This window comes from Symphalangus syndactylus, chromosome 9 (assembly GCF_028878055.3).
Source record: "Symphalangus syndactylus isolate Jambi chromosome 9, NHGRI_mSymSyn1-v2.1_pri, whole genome shotgun sequence".
In the NCBI taxonomy this organism is placed as follows: Eukaryota; Metazoa; Chordata; class Mammalia; order Primates; family Hylobatidae; genus Symphalangus; species Symphalangus syndactylus.
In genome coordinates, this window is record NC_072431.2 from 99,231,906 (window position 1) to 99,256,800 (window position 24,895).

General features: G+C 39.2%; 1 pseudogene; it reads left to right on the forward strand.

Moving 5' to 3' along the window:
• Positions 1-4,590: 4,590 nt before the first annotated feature.
• Positions 4,591-8,737, forward strand: LOC129490743 (tigger transposable element-derived protein 1-like; annotated as a pseudogene).
• Positions 8,738-24,895: the final 16,158 nt, after the last annotated feature.

The window sequence follows — 24,895 nt, forward strand, 5'->3', positions numbered from 1 at the left end:
AAAGTGTGACAGGAACAAAACCTTACATATCGATAATCACTTTGAATGTAAATAGATTAAATTATCCACTTAGACTGGCTGAATGGGTAAAAGAAAAACATAATTTAACTATATGTTGCCTACAAGAAATGCACTTTACCTGTAAAGACAAAAATATACATATATATGGAAATTAAATAATAAGCTACTGAACAGCAATTGAGTAAATGAAGAAATTAAGATGAAAATTTTAAAGTTTATTGAAACAAATAAAAATGTAAACACAACAAACCAAAACCTGTGGGATACAGAAAATGCCATGTTAAGAGGGAAGTTTATAGCAATAAATGCTTACATCTAAAAAGTAAAAGGATTACAAAGTAACAATTCAACAATGCACCTCAAGGAAATAGAAAAGCAAGAACAAACCAAAACCAAAATTAGCACAAGAAAAAAATTATAATAAAGAACAGAGCAGATGATCAATGAAACAAAAATTTTGGTTATTGGAAGAGATAAACAAAATTGATAAACTGCTAGTTAGACTAATCCAGAAAAGACTCAAATAAACATAATCAGAAATGGAAAAGGAGACATTACAACTGATACCACAGAAATATAAAAGATCATTAGAGACTATTATAAACAAAATATAGGCTGACAAACTGGAAAACCTAGAGGAAATATATAAACCCCAGGAAATACACAACCTACTATGACGGAATCAGGAAAAAATAGACAACCAGAACAGACCAATAATGAGTAAGACTCAATCAGTAATAAAAAGTCTCCCAACAAAGAAAAGCCCAGGACTTGATGGATTCATAGCTGAATTCAACCAAATGTTTGAAGAACTAATACCAATCCTCCTGAAACTATTTAAAAAAAAATTGAAAGGAAGGAATTCTCCCAAACTCATTCTATGAGGTCAGCATCACCCTGAGACTAAAATCAGACAAGGACATGACAAAAAAAGAAAACACGGACCAATATCCCTGATGAACATAAACACCAAAATCTCAACAAAATACTAGCAAACTGAATTCAACAGCACCACAAAAAGATCACATACCATAGTCAACTGAGATTTATACCAGGGATACAATTATGGTTTCACATACACAAATCGATAAACATGGTACATCGTGTCAGCAGAATGAAGAACAAAAGCTATACAATCATCTCAATAGATGCAGAAAAAGCTTGTGATAACATGCAACATCCCTTCATGATAAAAACTCTCAACAAACTAGGCATAGAAGAAATACACCTCAAAACAATAAAGGGAATATATGACAAACCCAGAGCTAACATCATACTCAATGAGAGAAATTGAAAGCCTTTTCTCTAAGAACTAGAACAAGACAAAGATGCCCACTTTTACTACTCCAATTCAACATAGCACTGGAAGTCCTAGACAGAGCAATCAGGCAAGAGAAAGAAATAAAATTCACCCAAATTGGAAAAAAATAAATCAAATCATCTCTTTTTGCAGATGACATGATCTTATAACTTAAAAAGCCAAAAGACTTCCTCAAAAAAACTCTTAGAGTTGATAAGGAAATTCAGTAAAGTTATAGGATATAAAATTAACATAAAAAATTAGTAGCATTTCTATACACCAATAATGAAATAGCCAAAAAAGAAATTTAAAAAGCAATCCCATTTACAACAGTTAGAAAAAATACATAGTAATAAGTTTAATCAAGGAGGGGAAAGAGCTCTACAAAGAAAACTACAAAACACTGATGAAAGAAATTTAAGAGGACACAAACAAATGGAAAGACATTCCATGATCATGGAATGGAAGAATTAATATCATGAAAAGGACTCCATTGCCCACAGCAATATAGAGATTCAATGCAATCCCTATCAAAACACCAATGTAACTTTTTACAGAAATAGGAAAAACAATCCTAAAATTCATATGTAAATAGAAGAGCCAGGATAGCCACAGCAATGCTGAGCAAAAGAACAAAGCTGGAGCCATCACACTACCTGACTTCAAATTATATTACAAGGCTATCATGACCAAAACATCATGGTATTAGTATAAAAATAAGCACATAGACCAATGGAACAAAATAGAGAACACAGAAATAAATCCATATATTTAAAGCCAACTGATTTTTGACAAAGATGTCAAGAACATATAGTAAGGAAAGGATACCTTCTTCAATAAATGGTGCTGGGAAAATTGAATAACCATATGCAGAAGAATAAAACCAGACCCTTATCTCTCATCATATACAAAAATCAACCAAGATGGATTAAAGACCCAAATGTAAGATTCAAAACTATAAAACTACTAGAAAAAAAACAGAAAACACACTTCAGGACATTGATCTAAGTGAAGATTTTATGGCTAAGACCTCAAAAACCTCAAATATAAGCAACTGAAACAAATACAGACAAATTGTACTATATTAAACTGAAAAGCTTCTGTACAGCAAAGGGAACAATCAGCAGAGTGAGGAGACAAACTATTGAATGGGAGAGAAGGTTTGCAAAACAGTCACACAACAAGGAACTAATATCCAGAATATATGGGGAACTCAACAAAACAAAAACAAGTGATGGCATTTAAAAGGGATTACAAGGACATGAATAGACTATTCTGAAAACAAGACATACAAATGGCCAACAAGTATATGAAAAACTGCTCATCGTTAATCATCCAGAAAGTGCAAACCAAAGACACAATGAATTATAATCTTATCCCAGTTATATTGGCTATTATTAAAAAGACAAAAAAGTAACAGACTGACAAGGATGCAGAGAAAAGAGAACACTTATACACTGTTGGTGGGAATGTAAATTAGTATAACCACTATGAAAAACAATATGGAGATTTCTCAAAAAACTAAAAATCAATCTACCATACAATCCATTAGTTGCACTACTAGGTATCTATGCAAAAGAAAAGAAAGCATATCAAAGGGATACCTACACACTCAAGTTTACTGCAGCACTATTCATAATAACAAAGATATGGAAGCAAGCTATGTCTATCAATGGATGAATGAATAAAGAAAGTGTGATATATATACACAATGGAATACTATTTGGAGATAAAAGAATGAAATCATGTCATTTGCAGAAAAATGGATGGAACTGAAGGTCATTATGTTAAGTGAAATAATCCAGGCACAGAAAGACAAACACTGCATGTTCTCACTCATACATAGGTGTTAAAAAAAACTTGAAGTCTTGAAGATAGAGAATAAAATAATAGATGCCAAAAGCAGGAAAGGGTGTGAAAGTGGGAGTGGGAAATAAAGAGAAGTTGTTTAATGGGTACAAACTTACAGTTAGATAGAAGTAAGTTCTAATGTTCCATTGTACACTAGAGTGACTACAATTAGCAACAATATATTGTATATTTCAAAATAGCTGGGAGAACTTGAAATGTTACCAACACTTAGAAATGATAAATACTCAAGGTGATGGATACCTCAAATACCCTGACTTGATCATCACATATTCTATGCATGTAAAAAAAGCTCATATATTCCTCTGAAATATGTAAAAGTTTTATGTGTAAATAAAAGAAAACATTCATTGAGTATTTCCCATATGCAAGACACAGTATTGAGTATTTATGGGATTTATACAGACAGATGTCATGGAGAAAATATAGATCCTTCCCCCTCATACTGAGAAAAAGGTGAGAAACTTATATTATGTACATGAAAAACCAGAGCACAATGTCTAAAGTGAGACATGCTGCAAAGATAGGTGTTATGGGATGAATTGTGCCCCACCCCCAAGTTCACATGTTAAAGTCCTTACGCCAGTACCTCAGAATGTGATATACTGTTTTTATTCACTGAGTTAATGTGAAGTCATTAATGTGGGCCCCACAAGCAGGTGTCTTCATAAGAAGAGAAAATGTGGACATAGACATACACAGAGGCAAGCCCTTGGCAAGACACAGGGAGAAGGTGGCCACCTACAAGCCAAGCAGAGGAGCCTCAGAAGAAACTGATGCTGACAACACCTTGATCTTAGACTCCTAAGCCTCTGGAATTGTGAGAAAATAAATATCTGCTGTTAATCCACCAAGTCTTTGCTACTTTGTTGCAGAAGCCATAGCAAACTAATATAAAGATAAAAGAAAAAAGAGTTCCACCTTGAGTTGGAGAACTGGAAACATCATTCCAGCTGGAAGGACAGGGAAAGCTTCATCTAGAAAGTGCCTTCTGTAATGGTCTTTGGAATAGAAGACGGCCACATGAAGTTGGGAAGTTGGGTGCTTTTTACAGTGAGAAAAGTATGTCAAGTACGGGGCTGCAAAAACCCACTGGAGTTAATGCTTTAACTAGGCTGAGTGGGAGAAAAGGCCAAAAGTGCAGCTTAAGTCCAAGACAACAAGTTTAGATTTGATGCTGAATGCAATGGAAAGCCATTGAAATATTTTGGTGACAGTATAACAAAATCTGAACTGTGCTGGAAAAAGATTAATCTGAAAGTCACAGGGTGGCCAGTTGGAAGAAGGAAGCAATTTGCGTTGAAAAAAGATGCCTCATAACCCAGTACAACAGAGTAGGGGATAAAGACAAAAATTCAGAAAAGACAGAGAGAAGAGGTAAAATCACTGGGACCTGACAGATGACTTTGCTATGGGAGGCAGGGGAAAGAAGAAGAACCGAGAGACAACTGGGAGGTTCTGATTTTGCTGTCTGGGAGGATGGAATGATGGAATTAATTCTAGAAACAGGAAGAGAAGAGAAAACCAGGTGTAGGAAGGAAGATTATCAATATAGTTTCAGAGATACTGAGGACTAACCATTTTAAATGTGATTGGAGATACACAACAGTAGATATGTAGATCAGAGTAAAAGAATATATATGTCTATATATGTGTGTATATATACACACATACATATGCATATATGCATATGTGTGTATGTGTGTATATATGTGTGTGTGTGTGTGTATGTGTGTGTATATATAAATGTATATATAATATGGTTTGGCCCTGTGTCCAAATCTCATCTTGAACTGTAATCCCCATGTGTCCAGGGAGGGACCTTGTGGGAGGTGATTGGATTATGGGGGTGGTTTTACCCCATGCTGTTCTGGTGATACTGAGGGAATCCTCAGGAGATCTGATGGTTTAAAAGTGACAGTTTTCTCTGTGCTCTCTCTATCCTGCCACCATGTGAGATGTGCCTTGCTTCCCCTTTTCCTTCTGCTTGATCGTAAGTTTTCTGAGGCCTCTGCAACTATGAGGAACTATAAGTCAAGTAAACCTCTTTTGTTTATAGATTACCCAGTCTTAGGCAGCTATTTACAGCAGTGCGAGAACAGATTAATATAATATACAATCTTTGTTTAGAAATATATAATATACTGGCATCAGCTTTTGTTAAAGTATTTGCTTGGGGCATCCCCAGGCTTAGAATTAAGGGTGGAGGTATAGATTTTAGATCATCACTGGAACCATGAGAGGGAGCTAAATTGCCAAGAGAAATCATAGAAAAACAGAAAAATTAATTTGGACAAAGAACTTAGGGGGTACCTAGTGACAAGAGTCAAAAGAGAAGTAGTGCACTCTTTGAAAGGTAGTTTTACTTGTCAGAAAATATCTACTTGGCCACTGCAGTAGTTCCAGAACCTTGAAGAAAATCCCCTCCAAGTGTACCTATTTAAATAATTAAAATTTTGAATAGAACAGATAAAAGGATATCCCCTGTTTACGTAGTAAATTAGATCCCTTTACACTTGCATTACCAGAACAGAAAACAGGAATCTCAATTGCTTCTTAGTTACAGTAAATCTAAATAAAAGTATCAAAAATCAAAGAACTTAGTGTTTACTAGCTATTGCTCACCTCAAAATTTCCTTTAGGGGTAGGAAATATGTTTTTACAAAATTTAAATAAAAAATATTCAAAAAAAGTTTCATAGAGTCTTGGTGCTAAAAGTGAGCCAATCTCACCTCCTTCTCCCAAGAGGCAGAATTTAAATCAAAGAATTAAGTGTAAGTTGCATTACTAAACATTGGCTTTTTATATTTTTATCCTATCAATTCTTATAAAACTACTCTTTCTGGTGCATTACAGTCTCCTCTCTGCTTCTATCTGCACAAGGCTGCCCTATGGCTTGTGTGCTTAGATACCCTCAGTTACAACCATATGCATTAACTGCCCAGTGCCCATCTGACCTGCTGGGGGCAGAGGGGCAGAATCTGTCCCAAGCTACAAAGCTGACTGCCAGGAGCTCAGAGTCGTAACTGCAGAGAAGGCAACGTTCATAGAAAAGATAGACTGAGAAGGTCCCCGAAAGATAGTTTCCTCATTGATGAGGGGACTTGTCTTTAAATATTGTAGATTGCTGAAACCCTTAAGCTTAGAAGAGACAATGATTATCTCTTATATAAGTGGATTTATGAAAAGTTGTAAGCTTTATAGGGTAGTGAGCTTTCTGTGCATACTTGGCTGTTATAGAAAGATTTATACTAAATATCAATTAATTTAAAATTAACTTACAAATCATGAGAGTTGAACTTTTTATTTTGAAAATCACAGTGATAACATCTATTTTACTTTCTAATGAATGTTAAACTTTAACATGAAAGTGGTCTAAATAAACAATTAAATCAAAACCCCGCAATCCTTAGTAGTGAAAGTTTCAGATAGAATTAAATCTAAAACAGACAAATTTCTGTCACACTGAAAGTCATTCCACAAAGAGGCCCCCTAACATATAGGCATAGCTCGTTTTATTGTGTTTTGCAGATATTGGATTTTTTAAAAAACAAATTAAAGATTTCTGGCAACCCTCTGTGAAGCAAGACTATCAGTGCCATTTTTCCAATAGCATGTGCTCACTTTGTGTCTCTAAGTCACATTTTGGTAATTCTTGTACTATTTAAAATTTTATTGTTATTATTATATCTGTTATTGCAACCTGTGATCAGTGATGTTTGATGTCGCTATGTAATTGTTTTGGGGTGCCACGAACCACACCCATATAAAACTGCAAACTGAATCAAAAAATGTTGTGTGTTTTGGTTGCTCCACTGACCAATCATTCCCTCATCTCTCTCCCTCTCCTCAGGCCTCCCTATTCTGTGAGACAAAGCACTATTAAAATTGAGTCAGTTAACAGCTCTACAAAGGCCTGTAAGTGTCCAAGTGAAAGGAAAAGTTGCCCATCTCTCACTTTGAATCAAAAGCTAGAAATGATTAAGCTTAGTGAGAAAGGCATGTCAAAGTCAAGATAGGCCAAACCAAGGAAGAGTTCTTGAAGGAAATTAAAAGTGCTACTTCAGTGAAAACACAAATGATAAAAAAGTGAAACAGCCTTATTGCTAATATGAAAAAAGTTTTAGTGGTCTAGATAGAAGACCATACTAGCCACAATTATTCTCTAAACCAAAGCCTAATCCAGAGAAAGGCCCTAACTCTCTTTAATTCCATGAAGACTGAGAGAGGTAAGGAAGCTGCTGAAGAAAAGTTTGAAGCTAGCAGAGGTTGGTTTATGAGTTTAAGAAAAGCTCTTTCTATAACATAAAAGTGCAAGGTGGAGTAGCAAGTGCTGATATAGAAACTGTGGCAAGTTATCCAGAAGATCCAGCCAAGATCATTGTTGAGGGTGGCTACACTAAACCACAGATTTTGAATGTAGATGAAACAGCCTTCTATTAGAAGAAAATGCCATCGAGGACTTTCATAGCTAAGGAGGACAAGCCAATGCCTGGCTTCAAAGCTTCAAAGTACAGACTGACTTTCTTGTTAGGAGTTAATGCAGCTATTGGCTTTATGTTGAAGCCACTGCTCAATTACGATTCTAAAAATCCTAAGGCCATTTCTAAATCTACTCTCCCTGTGCTCTATAAATGGAAGAACAAAGCCCGAATGATAGCACATCTGTTTGCAGCATGGTTTACTGAATATTTTAAGCCCAATGTTGAGACCCACTTCTCAAAAAAAAGATTCCTTTCAAAATATTACTGCTCATTGACAGTGCACCTAGTCATCCAAGAGCTCTCATGGAGATGTACAAGGATATTGATGTCATTTTCATGCCTGCTAACACAACATCCATTCTTTAGCTCATGGCTCAAGAAGTCATTTCAATTTTGAAGTCTTATTAGGAAATACATTTTGTAACACCATAACTATCACCGATAGAAATTCCTCTGATGGATCTGGACAAAGTAAATTGAAAGCCTTCTGGAAAGGGTTCACAGTTCTAGATGCCATTAATAACATTTATGATTCAAGGGAGGAGGTCGTAATATCTACATTAACAGGAGTACTGAAGAAGTTGCTTCCAAACCTCATGGATGACTTTGAGGGGTTCAAGACTTCAGTGGAGAAAGTAACTGCAGATGTGGTAGAAATCACAAGAGAGCTAGAGGAAGTAGAGCCTGAAGATGTGACTGAATTGCTGCAATTTCATGATAAAACAACATCAAACATGTTGAAATGACAATAAAGGATTTAAAATATTCCATAAACTGAGTTGATAAAGCAGCAGCAGGGTTTCAGAGGATTGACACCAATTTTGAAAGAAGTTCTACTGCAGGTAAAATGCTACCAAACAGCATCACATGCTACAGAGAAAACTTTAGTGAAAAGAAGAGCCAATGGATGCAGCAAACTTCATTGTTATCTTCTATTTAAAAATTGCCACAGACACCCCAACTTATAGCAACCACTACCCAATCAGAGCAGCCATCAACATTGAGGCAAGACGCTCCACCAGCAAAAATATTATATCTCACTAAACATTCAGATAATCATTAGCATTTTTTAGCAATAAAGTATTTTAAATTGAGGTATGTGCATTGTTTTTTGGGGGGAATATGCTATTGCAAATTCAATAGACAGATTGCTTAAACAGAACTTTTATATGAATTGGGAAACCAAAAAGTGTGTGTGATTCACTTTATTGTGACATTTGCTGAAACTGAACCCACAATGTCTCTGAGATATGTCTGTACTTCCTGTGTGTCTATATGATACCCAGAAATAATGAACTAATATAATATCAATTTAGTAAGTACAATTTATTATTCCCATTGAAATATCATTAATATCAATATCTATCAATCATTTGACAATATTTGACATTTTAAATAAAACTTTAAAGCATGTATAAAATATAGATTTATAGGAAACACAGACCTTATAATGCAATTAAAGATAACTCATTTTTTCTCTTTTGCAAATGGAAAATCAATAGCCAGGAAAAATTAAAGATCTCATTTGTTTGACCAAATCAATTCATAGTCATTGACCTGAGTGTGTCTGTATATCTCCTTCTAAATAAGATTTGAAGAACTACTCTCAACAGATAGTGTATATTCAACAATTTTATTATAGAAATAGAAAGTCAGAGCCATGACTAGTAAAATAAGAAAAACATAAATGAAGATAAATCTGTAGAGAAAAAACAGAAAGCTAGGCATTCTATATTTCAGTAAATTCAAATGATCAAGCTTCATATAAAGAAGCAAACCCCAAAATACATTTGCTAGTGCCCAATTATAGAACCATACGTCATGACTATCACAGGGATCCAGTTAAAGGACATTGAAAGGATTTTCCCTGCACCTGCCTTGTAGTGTATAACACTGGTACCTTGGGTACTTACTGCAACCTTTTTCAGTAAAAAATACTAAATTGAATACTTTATTGAATTTGACATCATAACCACCATAACATACCTCATCCCAACATTTCTCCCCACATAAAGCCTTTTGGAATATTTTTATATCAACAAGAAATGTCATTTTGGCACATTTTGGCACAATTAAACAGAATTTGTACGAAACCATGCTATCTTTCCAACTGTGTATGTACAGACCATGGTGTTAAATTTTCCTTAAAAAAAATGGCAACTTTGATGTGTCTACAAGCATTGGTGACTCAGAGACAGAGGTGTTTAATTATAGCAGTAAAGGGATTAGTATGCATCTGTTCTACAAAGGATAATTTTAGTTAAATTTTGTCTATGTCGAGTGCATTGACATTGCAAAAAGAAAATGGTAAAAGGTTTCTGGAGATGCTTTTTGCTTTGGGGATGGGAGATGGATAATTAGGTCAGTCAGATTCATATATTAAAGAATTGTCTGCCAGCTACTGCATTGGCTGTCACAGCCTGTCCCAATCAAGCATAACTGCAGATCTCAGAAAGCTGTCATTGATCAAAATAAAAATCCACACTTCATTTGGGTTCAAACAAAGAGCCCGTGGTAACATTGACGATATATTTGATCACCAAGTGGGTAATAATTTAATATTCAGCTTAACTGTAGTATAGCTTATTAAAATGAAAAACAGAAACTTGGCCTTCTTTGAAATACAGATAGGTTTGAATTATTAGTCTCAATTTGAGAAGAAAAAGTGAGGTTGGAAGAATGAATGTAAGAGTGCTTCTTTGATGATGTTCGCCTCCAAAACAAAAAAGAGCAAGAACAACAAAAACAACAAATATGTAAACATTCCTATCACAAAAATTTCTGATTCCGTAATCAATCAACATTTCCTGAAGACAAACATGTTTTTCTTCAGTCTATTTAAATGGCTCAAAAACAGCATGACAATGGACAGACTCCCTTGTTAAAGAAAACAATTACTTGTAGTATAGGTTATTTTAATGGACATATCACTTTAAACGAAACCATCACATCTGTTCCGCCTTCTAATTACAAATGCAAAAGGAATACAATTCACCAATGCATCATAAAAAAGTAAAACATAAGTGATTTAAATGCATATGTATGTTCTTTAGTCAATGCAGCATGCAATCTGCTATGTTTTTTACATGTTCTGGGCACAAATCAGATGGAAAACCTGTTCTCTGCTGAAATGTGATTTCTTCTCCCTGGATAAGTTTGGCACAGTGTGGAAGCTGTGGTTTGCATAAATGTTATATAATGCACACAACACATCTAACAAGTGTTTCTAGTGAAACTCTTCCTGGGACTGATATTTTATGATCAATATGATGCATCACAGCACTTTGATGCTGGCTGAGTACTAAAACATATTACTCTAGAGTATAGGAGAGACTCTCACTGATATATAAGAAATAATTTCTTTCTCTCTCTTCATAAAAGGGGAAAACATGAGAAATATTTCCATAGTGCTAGCCCCAATGGTCCTTGCTCTACAGGGCTGACTAAATAGCATTTACTGCTGCCAAATGACTGTTTAAGAAATTGTGTGTACTTTTCATAGAATATGTAAGTGGTATAACAGACATTGGGAAACGATGATATTATTTCTTTCTCAGAGATAATTTGCTCCTATTAAAAATAATCTCATTTAAAGAAAAGTTTTGAATGGTGGAGATATTCTTCTGGATCTCTGAGTGGGTCAGGAAGGCAAGAATTTGATTAGAGTTAGAGATCAGGGAAGCAAAATTCCATAGTTAAATAAATGAGGACAAAGCAGCACAATCAAAGTGCCATGACATCAACCACAATTGAACTAACAATTCAACCTTCAGGCTAGATAAAAGTTAAGTTATTCTATCTTTTCCTGAATCAAGGTTGAATTCATCCAGGTTCCTTTGCCTGCTTTGTACCAAGACTGGGAGTGTGATGGGACGTGGTTGAATTCAGTTATCTCCCTACTGAAAAGTAAGCATCTCAAAAGAGGAGGCCATCCTTACCCATGGGTGTACCCTATGACTAAGAACAGAACTTGACAAATATTAGCCAGTCAGGAAGTGTTTTTGAATGAATAAATGAATCTGAAAGTATAAGCAGGTAATTGATTGGTCCTGACAAAATTCTGCTTCCAAAGAGCCACTTCATGTAGAAACACTAAAGCAAGTGTTAATATAGCTTTTAAATATGAGAGTGATTTTCCCCCTTAGTTTATTGTGCTGTATCTCACATGAAATCTTTTAGCATCTCCCTCCTAAAATTGTTGGGAGGATACAATGAGATAATACACGTAAAGCACTTGAAACAGTTCCTGGCCCATTGTTTCAAAATTCACGGAACACACACACACAGACGCATGCGTGTGTGTGTGGGGGGTGTGTGTTTGTGTGTGTGTGTAATTGAGAGGCAATAGGCAAACATTTCACTTACTGTGCTTGGGAAATCTTAACTACATGTTTTTGATTTTCGCCATGATGGAATATCTATTAAGTGCTAAGGCTGCAGGGAATAAAAGAACTGGGACTCAGATCTTGGACTCCTGACTCCCGTGCTAGGGATCTCTCCTGTCCACCAGAACCTACTGAACGTTTTTCTTTTCACATCTGCTTTGGTTCCAGATGAACCAACAGAGGCAGGTCATTGATCCTCCTCTTCGGACTCAGTGAATTCATCTGTAGATTAGCTGAAGGAACTAGTGGCTTATAGGGGTTTTTAGGCATGAATATTGTGGTTTGTAGGGTTTTACATAAGCAGTAATTAATTTTACAGTACTTCAGAAATCTGAGTATGAATATATTATTACCTATAAAAGATGAGAATTTCATGGGAGCTATCATGGAATAACTACTACTATTACTAGACAGACTTCAGGGATATTCCTGATTCTAGCAGTTTCAGGTAGTTTACTGTATCCGATTTTTTTTTTTAAATTGGGAAAACAAATGCAGACAACTAAGTAATATTGGACATTCATGAATTTTACAAACGAACAACTATCTTTTATGCATCTATCATATGGAAACTTTCATCTGTGTGAATAGAAAGAGGCACTAGAATTTTCACAGGAAGGTTATAATAAGACATTGACAGAATTAAGTTCATCCCCAGATAGCAGCATGCATCGGGTAAACTAGATTCTAACTAGTTATGTGTGCTTCACAGAGAGACTTTCCACGCTGTTGTGGAAAATGACAGTGTTTTGAGGTGAATATGTGTAATATGATAGCATTAGGTAAGTTTTCAATAAAACTGTGTATGTATACAGAAATTAATACTAATGTTATGGAAACATTATCAGATACATATGCCTACCAAATTCATGACAGTGATCACCTTTTGGGCACAGATGGTCAGAGAGAAAATGTAATTGTTCAGATAAAATTTAAAATCTCTATGAAATGTAGATTCTGAAGGAAATATTACTGAAGTTTACACTTTTTGTATGGGGAGTGAGTATTACTAATAATAGGTAACCTTAATAGAACATTTACTGTATGTCTGGCAATATTCTAAGCCAGTTTTTCTCACCCTTAATATAAGCCATGGTTATTTTGTACATTTTTATCTATGACCCAAATAACTGATCCAAAGCCTGGTCAATTTCTGTATTTTTGATGGTTTCTTTTATTTATTTATTTATTTATTTATTTGAGACAGGGTTTCACTTTGTTGTCCAGGCTGGAGGGCAGTGGTATGATCTTGGCTCACTGCAGCCTCATCTCACAGACTTAAGCCATCCTCCCACCTCAGCCTCCCAAGTAGCCGGAACTACAGGCACACACCACCAATTTTTGTATTTTGCCCAGGCTGGCCTTGAGCTCCTGAGCTCAAGCAATCCCCTCGCCTTGGCCTCCCAAAGTGCTGGGATTACAGGTGTGAGCCACTGCACTGAGCCAGAGACTGATCAATGTCTTATTCAATGATTAATTATAAATGTGCTTAAAAACCTGAATTTCCTGAATTTAATGGCTGCATTGGATACAGGCAGTTTCAAAATTCATTGAACACACACACACACACACACACACACGTGTGTAACTGAAAGACAATAGGCAATCATCAGGTAAATTTTATATGGAAATCATTTACCACTGAGATATAATAGAAAATGAAGGTTAGGAGTAATGGGCTTTATAAGAGCTGGCCAGTACTGCCTTAGAGAACCAACTTGTTTTTTCTTCTGTATAAGACTGGGTTTAACTTGCCTACGCTTCTGTTTCCTCATCTGTAACATAAAGAATACCACTGCATAAGGCTGGTAGTAGTGATGAATAAGGCAGTAATGCAAAGCACACTGCCTGGAAAGTACTCAATAAATATTAGCTATTTCTGTTGCTACCACTGTGGCATCTAATTTCATCATTTGCTTTCAAAGCTTTTAAAATGGATTCTGTCATTGTGGTGGGCAAGAAGAAGAAAACCTTAATGGCGCTTGACAATTAAAGACTCCAAAGAACATTCTTTCTCCTTTACATACACAACTGACTTCCTTTGATATTAATATGCCATCTACGTGTGCATAGAAATGAGGACGACCAAATGCTCTTCACATTGATTTGGCTTTCTAACTTCAAAAGCACAACTCCGAGGCAATCTGCTATAGTGTGCCATCCCCACAGCCTCCTGGTTGGGCTCACTAACACAGCCTCAGCCAGAAGCTCTGGTCTTCAAACAGCGACTCTCTACCACCTCACTGACATAAAAGGCACATAAGATAGTTCCTCCTTATCTGCAATTTTACCTTCCACTGTTTTAGTTACCCGTAGTCTGAGAATACCAAACAGAAAATTCCAGAAATAAATAATTCTCAAGTTTGAAGTTGTCTGCCATTCTGAGCAGTGTAAGGAAATCTCATGCCACCTCACTTTGTTCCCTCCAGGACGTGAATCATCCCTTTGTCCAGCATATCCACATTGTAGACACTACTTGCCCGTGAGTCTCTCGTAGCCCTTTCAGTGACCAGATAAACTATGGCAGTATTGCAGTGCTTGTATTCAAGTAACCCTTATTTTACTTAATAATACTTTACCAATAATAATTGTTATTGTTGTTAATCTCTTACTGTGTCTAATGTATAAATTAAACTTTATTATAGGTGTGTATATGATGTACTTTGGATATTTGTCCCCCTAAATCTGTTGAAATGTAACCCTCAATGCTGGAGGGAGGGCCTAGTGGGAGGTGTCTGAATCATGGGGGCAGATCCCTCATGGCTTGGTGCTGTCCTCACAATAGTGAGCTTGTTCTCCTGCGATCTGGCTGTTTGAAGTGTTTAAAGCACCTCCCCCTCCCTTGCTTCCGCATGTGACTTGCCTGCTCCCTCTTCACCTTCCAAGAGTGTAAGCTTCCTGAGGCCTTCCCAGAAGCAGATGTCAGAGCTATGCTTCCTGTACGGCCTGCAGAACCATGAGCCAAATAAACCTCTTTTCTTTATAAACTGCCCAGTCATAGATATTCCTTTATAGCAATGCAAGAACAAACTAACACAACATATATAGGAAAGAAACCTGGTATATATAGGGTTTGGTACTATGCATGATTTCAGACATCCACTGGGGGGTCTTAGGATATATCCCGCAAGGATAAAGGGGGGCTACTTCATACATGTATCCATTGAATACTTTCCTTCCAGCATCTTCCACACCCTCTCCATTCCCACTGGTCTCATGGCAGATCATCCTTCTCTAAATTACCCAAATTTCAATTCACATACCACTGTAATCCTAAAACATAGCCCCAAAATATAACTCTACTAAAGAAAAGTTGCCATGATTTCCCAGTGACTCCAGATGCAGAAAAAAATCCTTAGCCCAAGTATTGAGTCTTCTCCAAGTCCCCTCTCCACTTTTCTCCACTCTTTCGTGTATGTCCCAGAAGCCTCACTTCTCAGGATGAACACTAGGAGCTCTTGCTTTCTGACTTTCAGCTGGGTTTAACCAAAGGGATATATCAGCACCTTGAGTGAAGTGTGGGAAAATAGAGAGCCACCTTATTCTATTCTGCCAGAACATGGTTTTGGAAGCAGCTGCATTTCTCTACATAAGGCCATATTCCTGCCAGGCATCCTTCTCCCACAGCACAGCTCTTTCCAGGTTCTGGTAACATGATCCTCTTGCCCATTCAGGCCTAAAGGTGACAGTAGCTTCCCTTATTAAACTCTTCAATTTTATCCCATTTTTAAAGTGTGCCATCTGCTTCTTGCCAAGACCTTGACTAATATAGAGTAGTTCTAGAAAACAGACTCTCAAAAATGGATTTGGGGATTGAGTTGCCCACACATCTCATGAAAGCACAAGCAAACTCCTTGCCAGAGAAAAACACACAGTGGTAATTTATGACATGATATCATCATGAAGACTCAAATTATCATCATTCCCTAACTATTCCCCTAAGAAGACTTGGATGATGTTTTACCAAGGAACTTAGAAATGTATTGGTAAGGGGAGCACCAGCACCCTTGAAAGCCCCTGAGGTGGTGATGCTATGCAGGAGGCAGTGGTGGAAGTTGGCATTGAGCTTCTGCATTCCGATGGAAATAATGGGATCTCAGGGTGGTAGAAAGCAGATGGCAGTGCTTAATCATCACATGGAATTACCCTAGAAGCTAGGAAAGGGATCAGAAAAGATAAGTAGAGACAGGTTGCCTTCATGTGCAAGGGAAAACTGCACACATTATAAGGGCTCTGTTCACTCCCTGGCCCTCTGTCATAATACAGTCCAGGATGATCTCGATTGCCTTGATATCCCGCAGAATATGACACTGGTCCAGTTCATCATTGATATTATGCTAGATAGATCTGGAAAACAGATAGTAGTGAGAGTTCCAGATGTCAGTGGTCTAGGAGAATGGCAGCGTATCATCGCTCCAAAAGTATGAGACAAATATTTTACCTTGACTCACTTTCCACAAAAAGGAGTAAGGTTTGGGGGCCCTCTTTGGATTCTAGGAACATAAGTGTGCTGCTCTGACCCAAGTTCTGGGTCAACTGTGAGGCTGCCAGTTTTGATCTAAAAAGGCTCTGCAGCAGAGCTAGACCACCATTCAAACTGCCTAGCCACCAGTCATATCCAACTCAACTGGAAGTGTCTGTTGCAGACAGAGATGCTGAATGGAGGTTCCGGCTAGCCACAGTAGGAAAAGCACAGAACACTTCCCTTGGGATTCACAGTATGGCTGTGCCAACTTCTGCCAGCTAAAATTGTCCATTAAAAAGGCTGATCCAGATTTGATTTGCTACCAAGCCTAGTAAGGACTAAAAACCTGACCGTGGAACACCAAGTGGCTGCCTATCATGAACTAGATGTAGTTTGATTGAACAAATTATAAAATTGGATGTGCACAGCAGCATCTCATTGTCCAATGGAGCTGGTATGCATAAGACTTGACCTGAGCAAGCCTAGAAAGGACAAGTGAACAGCGTAGACAGGTGGCTCAGCCTCCCATGGCACCTGCTCCTCCTGCTGCATTCCCTCTTTCCCAGTCCCAACCATGGCATCTTGGAGAGCTCTCTATTACCAGTTAGTGGGGGAAGAGAAAGCATGGGCTGGGCTACTGGTGAGTTTTCCAGTCTACCGGCACCAGACAAAAGTCAAAGCTGATTGTATTACAGCCTATTTAGGTGTACCCCTGAAAGACAGTGGGGAAGAAAAATCGTCCCAGTGATTCATATTGTGGGAAATAAAGGTGTCCACTTTATGAGCAAGAAAAGATGACCTCATGTAAAAATCTATACTGATCCACAATTAATGCCCAAAGCATTGGTCAGAAGGTCAAGTATTTGGAAAGAACAAGATCAGAAAAAAGGTGACAAGGAGGTCTGAAGGAAAGGTAGGCAGGTAACTTCTAGGAATGGGCACAATGTATGAAGATACTTGAGACTCACATTGATTTCTACCATAGGACATCCACTGAGGAAGAGAATCTCAGTAACCTGGTGGACAAGGTGACCTGTCTGGTGGATGTCACTCAGCTTCTTTCTCCAGCCACCATAATGCTTGTTCAATGGTTCCATGTACAAAGTGGTCATGGTGGTGGAAATGGAGCCCACAAGTGAGCATAAGATGAACTTTCCCACACCAACACTGATTTGGTGACCTGCAGTGCTGAGTCCCCAAACAGCCATCAGCAAAGACCAACCCTGAGCATCCACTATGACAACTTCCTGGGCAGCAAAATGACTAAAGAATTTTTTATAAAACAAAACAGATCCACTTTACAAGACTCTTCTCTGTTCTGAGATTAGGTCCTTCTACTTTTTGGTGTGAAAATATGTTTTATTTGATAACATAACAATAGTAGGAAATAGTAGGTTTGTCGTTTTTATTATTTGCTTGTTACTCAGTATTTATACTTGGCAAAATAAAATGTGGCCACCTTATGCTGGTTTCTGGAAATTTTGCTAGTTTGTGAAATCCAAAGGTCTGGAAACCATGTATTGGATGTTTTAATTAAGACTACTGTTAGTCCCTGGTCAGTTCCAGCCCCAACTCTTCTAAGCTCTGGAGGAAATTTATTTCACCTTTTTGGACATCAGTTTTCTCATTGACCTCATTAGGTTGGGGGGAAATTAAATGAGGTATTGCATAAAATGTGCTTCTTTCACTCAGTATCTGGTACTCAATAAGAGCACAATAAACTGTTATTATTATGAGTGTATTATATTTTTACAATTTTTTTGATTGCCAAAATTACATAAATCTATGATGTTTTGCAATATCTACACGTTGGGGAATGGTAGTAGGTGAGAGTATGCATCTCGTCTACTTCTGTTATTTTTTATTATTGTTGCTATTATTATTACTACTATTACAAGTGTTAGCAATTGGTCCAAAACATAGCAAAAATGAAGTTATTGGAAATGTTCTGCTCATTTTGAGTAGGTGTCTCAGAATGCTACATCTCCTACTCTCAGGACACAGTGCAATTCCCTGGATTAAGCACTGATTTTAGAATCAAGCAAAGGACCTCTCCCTAATCACGTCTCATCTGCAAAATGAGAAGATGAGAGGAAATGGTCTCCAAGGTCCTTTAGGGCATTGACGTTGTTTGGCTACAGGGAACCTCTTCAAAATGGTGCTAAACTCAGTGCCTTTTCACTAGGAAAAGAGAATGATTGGGAGGCTGAGGCAGGCAGATCATGAGGTCAGGAGTTCGAGACAAGCCTGGCCAACATGGTGAAACCCCATCTCTACTAAAAACACAAAAATTATCCAGGTGTGGTGGCGGGAGCCTGTAATCCCAGCTACTCGGGAGGCTGAGGCAGAAGAATCCCTTGAAACCAGAAGGCAGAGGTTGCAGTGAGCCAAGATCGCTCCACTCATTCCAGCCTGGGTGACAGAGCAAGACTGTCTCAAAAAAAAAAAAAAAAAAAAAAAGAAAGAAAAGAAAAGAAAGAAGAAAGAAAAAGGAAAAGAGAATGAGTGTGGGAGTACCGCAACTCAAACATGTTTGCTTTCTTGCCCCCTTTTTTTTAGGCAAAATTTACAAAACATAAAATCAACCCACTTTAAAGTGTGCAATTCAGCAGCATTTAGCACATTTAAAGTTGTGCAACCACCACTTCTACCTAGTTCAAAAACATTTTCATCATCCCAAAAGAAAACCCAATTACCTATTAAGCAGTCGCTTCCCATTTCTGCTCCTCTCCCCAGCACTTAACCACCAATCTGCTTTCTGTCTTTATGAATGTACCTATTCTGGATATTTTGTGTAAGTGGAATTATACAATATGTAACTTTTTGTGTCTGGCTTCTTTCACTTAGCATGTCTTCAAGGTTCATCTACGTTGTAGCTTGTTTCAGTACTTCATTCCTTTTTATAGCTGCATAATATTCCATTTTATGTATATACCACAATTTATTAATCCATTCATCCATTGAGGGACATTTGAGTTGTAGCCACTTCTTAATCACCCATTATCATTTAATGATTCCCGGTGTCATTATTCCTATTTGTTTTTTTAATATGCCTCCCTTATTTTTCAATAAAAGACATCCAAAACCATTCAACACATCAGTTAACAGTAAAGGATCCATATTCCAGCAAGGCCTTATATCAAAAGACATTTTTTGGTGAAACAGCATCCTCCATGACCCAAATCATCTTCTTGTCTCAGAGAGTGGTGATATTTAAAATGTGTACTCTAGAAAAAGCCCTGAATGCAAGAGCTACACTGACGCCATAATTTGCAAATGACTGTATCTGTAAACAAACAAACAAACAGCAAACATGTTTTAGACAAGCAAAGAAAAACAGAGTGGCTCAGTGAAAACTTTGGAGGGCAGGTGGTACGTTCTGTCGTATCAAGAGATAATTTTGGACAAGTCAGTAAGATGGCAGAGGTGGCTTGTCTTCACAGCGCTGGTCTCCTCTCTGAATGGGTGATCAGAAAGAGTTCCTCCCTGAGTATCAGAGGGTAGATACCAAAAAATACCCTTCTATCAACTCTTCTACTTCTTCCCAGTCACTCAGTCCCCTCAGTGCAAACCAGCAGCATGAGGACTGCTTCTGTCATTGGATAACCAACTCCCAGAAAGAGCAGGAAGAGTGTGGTTCCACACCAGAGATCATGTAGCCTGCTGAGTCGATTATCTGATTTGGAGGTAAACCTAAGTCCATGGCCTCTAGATATGGGTTATCTAAATGTAAGGATTTTGTTATCGCTTGCTTTGTAGTGCCTTTCCCTCCCACTTAGATTCTGCTGCCTCATGTGATGAATCCTGTCCCTGAAACTGCCTCACCCAAAGTTGTGTCTACACTCCACTGAGAGAAATAGAGATCTGGCAATGATCCAGTTCATTTGATCAACATAGCTGGCGGAACCAGATAATTTAAGCTCCAAATTTCCCCATTAATCAAAATAGTCTGGTGACGGATACATCTGCTTTTACTTTGGGTTGTGTAGACACAGTTTAATTGTGCATTTCCTAAAAGCAGAATTGTATCATCTGTAACATTCACAGAGCTCTTCCTGCCCACATTTCTTTCCCAGCTTGTTGACTGAACAGATAACTCAGTAATTAAAATTCATAATCAACACATGTTGAGTATTTTTCCTTTCTCCTGTCTTCACAATCCTTTCCACTAACTTCTAGGTGATTTGCCAACTGTTCCTCTCCTCAGAAGTAAATAGTAGAGATTATCTTTGCATAGGACCACCACATTGGTCATCTTTCTTAACCTTGTCTTCTTTCCTATACCTCAGCCCCAAGCCCTGCCACCTCTGGACGGAGGCACTGCAGAAACACTGACAGTTCTGACTCTATCTCAAAGCCCAGCTGGAGAATAATGCCACTGGGTCAACAGCTCTGATCCCTCTCATTGGAAGGTCTGTGAGTCCTGGACAAGTTCCAGTCCTGGGGCCACTGGAATGGAACCTGACCTGGCCAACCAGACCTTGTGTTGAACAAATTGAGGGAACCGCCTGGTAGGCTGGCAGGCAGCAAAGGTTGCAGTTAACAGAAGGTAAGAGGATTCTTTGCAAAATGTTTGCCTGGGGCCACCAAATGGAAGCATTCTGAAAAGAAAGGCCAAGTATTTGATTTTGACTTAGGTTCTCTAGGAGTTGGCTATGCAAGGGTCACAGTCAGCATTAGTGAGTGGCAAAGATTATATGACTTCTGAAGCAAACCTAAATCAAAATTATGTTCAACTTCCTTAACTGGACAGGGACTCCACAAGTCAGGTCTTCTGGAGTCCATGCATGCCTCCCTTCCACATGGCAGCAGTTTCTTTCCTCCTCACCCCTTAGGAAAGTCCTCCCCATACACAGATCTCCTTCCCTTTCCATAACAGTCCTGAAGCTACACCTGACTGAGCTGTCAGCCTGTCCTCCCTTCAATGCCCTGCAGCCTTGCTCAAAGCCACTGGGTCTTTGGGCTGAGAGAGGTTGCTGGCTCTTTAAAAATTTAAAGCATTGAGATTCAAAAACTGTTGCATAATCCAATTAGAGAACCACTTTTAACTGGCTTGTGCATTCCTCCCAGACTCACCTTCATCAGAGCACATAAATGAGGATGCTCCTCACAGCTCCAGAAATCTGTGAAGCCGAGATGGTATTTTTAACGCAGCCATTTTAAACAATGTCTGTGCCGAACCACTTTTGCTTTCACTGTTGGCGCAGGTGAGGAGCTGCCTAACAGCTGAGCTCAGATTCGACATGTGTGGCCCTGGGTGGGCCTTGGATTTTTCAAAGGGTAAGGTTTTCACACGTGGAAAAGCACTCAAGTGTTTTCAGTATTCATGGCTCAGGATAGCTCCTTCATGCGTAGTTCACAGACAAACAAGAGGCATCTAACAATGGAAATTCTATCACCTTATCTGTTTTGCTCTTTCTCCCATCTGGAAAACGCACGCACACACCTGAGTAACTCACTTTCTTCTTGAATTCCAAAAAACTTTTATGATTGTACATAGAATCTTCTCCATGAGTGCTCAGAAGGGCTCTGCGTGTTCCTTAAACACTGAGGAAAATGATGTCACTTGACCCTGTAGCCTGGCATTCTTGACCCTGTAGCCTGGCATTCTTGACCCTGTAGCCTGGCATTCTTTACTCCAGCCAGAACCTGACCTAGAAGCAGTATAATTTCCTGCAGTTGCAAGATAAATAGGATGCTGGCTTCCCAGAATGTGAGAGGCCAAGTGTCAGATTCCCTAGACTAAGGGGCAACATGGCGCAATGCTCCATAGCCATGCCGTACAGCAGCCTAAGATTGATGAGGATGGGATATCCCAGAAGCAGGGCTACCTGGTGACGCTGGTTGCTCTCTGTGAGAGGATGAGGCCCCATCACTCCAGCTCTCTTCCCAGAAGCCTGCACAGCCCCACAGTAGCCTTGATTCTCTGGTCCCTCAAACTTGGTGGCTCTAAAATTGGGAACCTTTGGTCTCCCTACAGCCCCCCACAGGTCATGCTACCTTTGGTGATGAAGTGGTCCGGAATATATCACTGGGGCATAAAAATGATTTTAAGCAGAAGGCATTTGAGTTTCTGAAATCTGCCTAAAAGCAGAGCCTCCCAAAAGAACTCAGTTGGCATAAATGCCCTCCCAGGAGTTTCTTGCAAGCAGGGAAGACTGACTCTCCTCATCAGACATGAGCCACTATCACAAAACTACATCTCCCGTCTACCCTCTTAAGTGCCCATTTATCTTTCCTAAAGTCATTTTTCTCCCATAAAAATCCTTTCTCCCCCTCCCTTTCCTTTCAGATGCTACATAAGCCCCAAATTCTAACCATCTCCTTGAATAGCATTTTTTGTGAACTCCACATTTACATGATTAAATTTGTTCTTCTCTCTTTCTAATCTGTCTTTTGTCAGTTTAATTCACAGGTCCCCAGTCACTACATCTAAGATGAGAAAGGAAGAGTTTTTCTTCCCCTACAGTGGGGAGAGGAGTGTATCTTCCACTTTCCCTTCAACCCACACTCTACCTTTTGCCCTCTGCCCTCTGCCATGGCCTAGGAGGTCACAAGATAGACTCCCTCAGGGGGCTCCCTTATCCTCCGGTTGCCAGTTTGGTTTGGCTAATAGGGAGCATCAGCAACAGCTCAGAGCACAGAAGAATGAAGTCGTGGTGTTTATGCCCCTAGCTCCCCCCACTGCTGTGGGGTCACTGTGGCATGTGGCTCTTGAAAGTCCTGGCTCCTGCAAGGGGACCCTCTCCACACAACTCCACACAGAGCCCTTCTGAGCACTCTAGGAGAAGATTGCATGTACAATCATAAAAGTTTTTTGGAATTCAAGAAGAAAGTGAGTTACTCAGGTGTGTGTGTGCATTTTCCAGATGGGAGAAAAAGCAAAACAGATACGGTGATAGAATTTCTCCTGGGAACTACAGCACCCCTTGAAGTTTTCCTATCCCTGCTCTACCTTTGTAAATGGTCCTATACAAAACCTCTTCAAATTTCCCAATGTGGATGTGCTACTTCTTGCCAGAACCTCCTCTGATGTGTGGGGAAAGCAGAAGGTGACCAGGGACCTGGGGGTGGTCTAAATGATCTTTATGCCTAAGCCCTATTTCTGGGGAGTCCCTGGACTTCCACTGCTCCGACCGTCACTCCTGACCCGGCAGCAGGGAGTTGGCTGACATTTGTGTGCCCTTGGGGTGTGAAAACATTGTCACTGCTCTTGCCACAGAGGCCACAGACCTTGTGCTGATTACCAAGATGAGGGTCGTAACAGGGTAAAACACACCCCACATTCCAGCACCCATAAGGAAAAAACAACCTCATCGTCTTATGTCCCTCTTCCGCAAGAAAGTTTATTAAGTCTCCCCAAGGTAAGAGGACTGATGAGCAATGGCACTCACTATGTATTCAAAAGGGCCCCCCACAGTGACATCATCTTGGTGGGCCCCAAGACAAAGCCCCACCCTCTTCATTGTCTTCCCACAGGAAGCAAAGTCCTCACCTAACTGGACACTCCTATTAGGGTCTCTCCCTACCCTCCCCAAAAAATATGGTACACCTCTGCTCGTAACCCACTCTCTTGCACTATTTTCTTACAGGCCACGCAATTCCATCTAAATTCCTTGGCCCACCATTCAAGGCCCCTCAGAATCTGACCTCAATCTATCCTTCCATGTATAGCAGGTACTCCTGATCAACAAATCAGTCAGATGATCAAGGAGCTTATCAGCTCAGTCAAGGGTCTCAGTCTGCCTCATAGGTGATAAGGCCCTGGGTGGTGTGGCAGGTAAGATGATGAGAATAAAAGATCATGCAGACATCAGCATAGTGAAAGAACAGAAAGGAATTTAGAAAAGGAGAGAGTAGCCTGAGCCGAGGTGGGGATGGGAAAGAGGGGGAACCACAGCTTCCTTGGATGTGAACTTTGCAAGGTTGGAGGGACTGTGAGTGAGCCTCAGCCCCCTGAAGAGTGGCATGTGACATAGAACAAGCTGCTGGCAGCTCCCAGGGGAAGCAAGGAGTCGGAGTATCAACTGCTGCTGTGGCACCTGCTGGAGCCCACCCAATCCTCCAACCCTCCACACCAGGGAAGCTAGGAAAGGGAGGCGGGAGAGGCTAGAAGAAGGAAGGGGAAAGAGAGGTACAGTCTTAAAAGTGAAATTCTCTGGGTTCTGACAATGTCCTCTATTCTCACAGCCTCTCTGCCCTTCCTTGGCATTCAAGAACCAGGATCAGACCCTGGCACTTAGGGAGTAAAAGGAGGCATCAGGAATCCAGGCTGGGAGGCAGAGGTTGGGGTGGTGACTGCGCTGGGGGCCCTCCTGCCAACCTTTGTGCCAAGACACTAACTGGAGCAGCTGAGGATGGTCAGGAAGCC